The following is a 4,968-nucleotide window of genomic DNA, read 5'->3' on the forward strand; positions in this document are numbered from 1 at the left end:
TTTCTTTTCTTTTGCTTTTTCTTTTTTTTTTTGGAGTCTTTCAGCTCTGAATGCTCCCAGGCTGCAGTTCCCTTGTACCCTGGGGCTCAAGCCAGCAGTCATGCGAGCACGAGACTCTGCGTCCAGCAGTGAGATGGGGTAGAAGGGGTTGAAACAGCCAAGAAGCAGCTGAGACTGGGCCTCCAGAGTTGAGGTGCAAGAGCACAGAACTCATGACTAATATGGACACCAGCCTCCTGGCCAGGCTGTGGCTGAGACAAATACTCCACAAGGCTTCCGTGGTGTTTGGAGAGTGAGGAGATTAATGGTGTGCGAAGCAAAGCTTCAATGCTCCTCTGTAGTCATAAAATTTATAGTCCAAGAAAACTGAAGAACTGGGGAGGGCTGAGTTCAGTATGAAGAAGTTGTTTATAACAAAATAAACCCCGTGTGCTGGAGCCTGTGGTCTGATGCCAAGTGTGTGAATCCCACCCAGTGACAATGGCGGTTTGTGGCGTGCAAGGGCAAAAGGCTGACACAAATTAAATGGCCTTTTCTTTTCTTTCCTTTCCTGGGTCCTTCCAGCGTGCTCAGTGCCCTTTCTGTACGAGCTGAGGCAGGAGGGTGTGAAGGGTGTTCTAGCAGAATGGCAACCAAACAGCTGCTGCATTTTTTTGCTTTAAAATTTCAGAGTTCAGGGTTTTGGGGACATTAGAAGTGAGAAGTACATCTCTTCTTACTGGAACAAGCTTCTTTCTAACCCTCATTTGCACAGAATCACCTTAAGTTTCAAGCGTTAGTGTCTCGTACTTGCAGTTGTAGCTTTGTCCAGGTACCAGGCAGTAGTTCGAGAACAATTTCACAAAGGTTCTTGCGACACCCCCCAATACAGTTAGCGTTGACTAAAACTTGGCTCTCTTCGCCCTGCCCCTGCTCACTGCTCTTCCTCCCTGCCTGTGGGTATTTGCTCTGGTTCAGGGCCGCCTCCCCCCGGGGGTTTCTGCTGGCACGGCCACTGGAGGCGAGTGACACTGACTCGAGGCTGCAGGGCTGCCCTGACACGAGGCTTTTCACCACCCCCGTGTTCCCCACTGTGCTCCTGCCTCGGTGGGGCACAGTGCAGTGCTGGATCAGCCCTTCACCGTGGCATCCGCTCTGAGTTCCTCCGATTTAACTCACACAGGCGTCACCCTCAGGAGCTGAGCAAAGCCACCTCTGCTCTGCCGGGTTGCCTGGTTCGCACCCTCGCTCTCTGCTAAGGGCTTCAGAGAAATCAAAGCGATCTGCCCGCCACGGAGGGTCCAGCTGCAGCTCTCCGTGGATATTTTCCCTGGCGGGCAGCTGACAGGTTATGAGGTTTTAAGTTCTCTTCGAATTTCACGTTTTGTAAATGACTTCAATGCCACACTCCAGACTGACTCCAGGGGTATTTATGTTGGATTAGCCGCGGATTGCCTGCCTTTCCTCACTCGGTGGAAGAGCCCAGCACATGTAAACCCGCCATGAACAGCAGGCTATTAACCGTCAAGCGAAATGATTAGTTTGTCATATAAAACTCTTGTTATAAATAGGCGTGGGTTATAAATCAGTCCGGAGGACAATGATGAAACCAAACAGAGAGACCCTTTCCAAGCCTCTTCTCGGAGAGGAGCCTGCAAACAGAAGCAGCAGAGTGTCCGTTAAATGCTTAGTCTGCAAGGAAAGCTCAAGGGCAGTTGGAAAACCATTCTGAACTGGTGACTGTGGTAAAAAAGGCAGAGTAAAATGAGCCCTATTGAGGCATTAATTCTAGGGGATAGTCAGGAATTACCACCACGTACTTTGGCATTGTAACTACTGCGATGGAGGAAGCCCTAAGAGCTGAATCTGTTGAAGTAAAATGAGGGAGCTGGTGACCCTGTAAATGTAGAACTAACACCAAGCCCTTGAGCCTTTGTGTCCTGGCTCTCACCTCTGGAAAGAGGGCACCAAACTCACTGCTCGCCGGGCTGATCCTCAGCAGCTGTGCAGATTGCTTGGGCCAGGCTGAAGTGCCGTGGCAGTGTTCAGGACTCAGGTGTGCCCTGTTCCCTGCAGCATGGCTCCGTTCCTGGGACTCAGGGTTCCCCTGATAAAGAGCCAGCGAAGGGGTGGGTCGGTCTCCGAAGCAGTGCTGTTGGCGAGCAGGTACTGGCTCCCTGCAGAGAGGAGGAGCTCATCTGCTGGTTAGTCCTGTAATTCTACTGTTCATTTGATGGTCTTTGGGGGAAAAAAGTGTTCCTCGCTACATGGATGACCCCTCTCTCTAGGCTTCGGAAGGGGGTAGTGCTTTTATTTTCTCTGTGGCAAGTGGTTTTGGTTTAAAATAGCTCCAGGCTCCCAAGCACTCCTGAGAACAGACAGGTCAGGCTGTAAGGGCTGGCAACGCCTCCCTCCTTACGGCCCTTTGGGAAGCTTGAAGTGTCCAGGAGAGCTGCTAGACTGTGCCTTGTGATCTTGCGTTCTTAACAGCGGAAATGTTTTATCCTGAACTCCAAGATGAGAACAATGGGCTGCCAGCAGGGCAACAACCTTCTGCCTTGTGGCTGAGGCCATGATGTTCCAGAACAACCGTCCCAGCTATTAATGTAACCTCGGATCAGGTTGGGGCTGATTCTGCTGCATCTCGCAGCGTCTCAGCCTGCGGAGACTAAACACGTGTCCTTTTATTATGCCTTACACTGAAATTCCAGCGCCAAACCCGGGTGCTGGGGCCACTGAGCTGGCTTTGCCACCAGCAGAGACTCTACTAAGGGTGTCCACAGGCACAAGGACTGGGGCTGTCCCAGCTCCCCTTCTCCCTGGTGCTCAGTGCTAGTTGTCTGTGGGCTGGGTGCCCTTTGCCGAGCTTTGAGGTGGCTTGTGTCCATTGAAGTGATGTGGTAGATGCTGCCTTGCTGCAGATGGGCTGGAGGAGCAGGGGGAGGCAGCCAGGAGCGCCGGGCTGGGGGGATGCGCTGTGCGCTGGAGGGGAGCCTGGCACCCTGCTCTGAAGAGAGAGCTGGGGTTACAGGGCAGGGAACACAGTGCCCCTGGCTGCCCTGTGCCTCTGCCACAAGCCACCACAGCCTCCAGAGCATCCCGGCAGGTCCTGGCTGGCGGAGGACACGCCGGCTGCTCCCTCTGCTGACAAAGGACGCGCTTGCAGACACCTCCCGGAGCTTCCCGGACCTGCTCCCAGGCTGGAAGGGAGCTCCATCCCGGGCTGCAGCAGAGGTGCATCACACCAGAAGCACGCAGAGCACAGCCCTCTCCTGCACACGGGCAAACCTCTGCGCAGAGCCACCACCAGGCTGTAGCTGGAAGGGTGGGGATGGACGAAACAGCCGCAAAATGTCTGTTGTGCCTTTTTCTTGGTTGTATGATGGGTTGATCGATCCATATGGAGGTTCCCAATGGAGATAAGGAGGGAAACACCAGCTCAAACCAGGCAGCGTTGAATGGGAGCATGTAGCTCAGCTCAGGGGGAACCGACCTGGTCCAGGGGCTTTTCTGGGGCGGTCTCTGCAGCACGTCCCCTTCCTGCAGGGAGTTCCAGACAGCTCCAGTGTCCCCGCACGCAGTGCTGGCCTGCCTAAGAACACTTTCTCTACCGTTAGGAATTTTGAGCAATACTGGATGTACTCTGACGAAGAACAGGAAAGAAACCTGGCATGACGTGGCGACAGCGCGTTGGGTTCCCATAAAACCTCCCTTCGCTTCTGTGGATTCCAAGCCAGCATCCTAACCCTCCCTTGAGGCGCTTGCCTCTCGGTTAGACCCGCTCTGTTCTTCGCTTCTTTACCCAGCTCGGGTTTGTTGGTTTTGGCAGAGCGGGTGTTGTGTTTGCTCTCTGTTTGGCACAAACACCGAGCGCGTGTTTGTCTTCTCAGTGCTTCCAGCGTTCCTTCTCTTCGCTGCCTGCCGGGCTCTCCCTCTCGCTGCAGCTGCCTTGCAGAGCCCTGCCAGAGCAGACAGGGTTGTCACAGCTCTCTGGAAAGGTGGCTTGGCCACCGTGCTTGTGAAAGTGGTCCTGGTTCATGGGGTGGAGACCCATTGGCCTTTGGAGCTCGGTCTGCCAGGAGGAAGTTGGATAAGAGTTTGTCATCTCTTCAAGGAATGCTCCCCTTCACCCGTCACCTCCTGCTTGTTCCCCCAAAGGAGCTGGAGAAGAGGTGTGGGGCAGGCTGGCACCGGGAGCTGGATCAGTGCTGGCTCCAGGGGGGCAGAAAGCCAAAGCATTCGGAACTTGGGGTAGGAAAGAGGCGGCGCCATGCTGGGTGTTGCTGTTGTCTTCACCCAGGCACTTGGAGCTTATTAATAAACACCTGAGAACCTTTCTGAGGCTTTTTCTGCAGGAAAATCGAGGGGGATCTCTTAACCACCAAGAGCAGGAGCGCCCCTCCACAGGGCTCGCCGGCCGGCAGCCCCCGCACGCCCCCGCAAGATTTAAGGGTAGGCACAAAGTTCTTGGCAGTGCTGGCTGCGATCCTCATGAGCTGGGATGGATGAGGAAGTTTCAGTAGATGAGAAGAAAAAAAGAAAAAGCTGAGCTAATTTAAAGTGGCAGAAAATTGTCCTTAAAGCTCTGTCCTCTGATGTCCCCTTTGACAGGGTTCCGAACGTCTGCTCTGTGGGTGTGACACTTGGAATCTAACGCAGCTTCTCCGGGTGATGCAGGCGGGGCGCGTTCGGGTTTTGTTTCTCAAGGGCTGCTGTAGTTATCAAACCCTCTTTTTCCCAGCAAAGGGTGCTGGGAGCTGCCAGTAATCTCTAAACCAGGAATGACAGTCAGCCTGGGGGAAATGATCTCAAACAGGATAAATATCTCCAACCAGGTTCTGGGTTTGAAAGTTTTATGAAGTGATGGAGATTCTGGGGATGTTTTTACAGGAGGTCGGACAGTGAGAGGAGGGGCAGCTCACACGGGCGCTGCTCTGAACTCGAGACTGTGGCTGGTGTCACCTGAGGGGACCCATTTCTGCCTGTGGG

This window comes from Buceros rhinoceros, unplaced genomic scaffold, assembly GCF_000710305.1.
Source record: "Buceros rhinoceros silvestris isolate BGI_N320 unplaced genomic scaffold, ASM71030v1 scaffold9837, whole genome shotgun sequence".
Classification (NCBI taxonomy): domain Eukaryota; kingdom Metazoa; phylum Chordata; class Aves; order Bucerotiformes; family Bucerotidae; genus Buceros; species Buceros rhinoceros.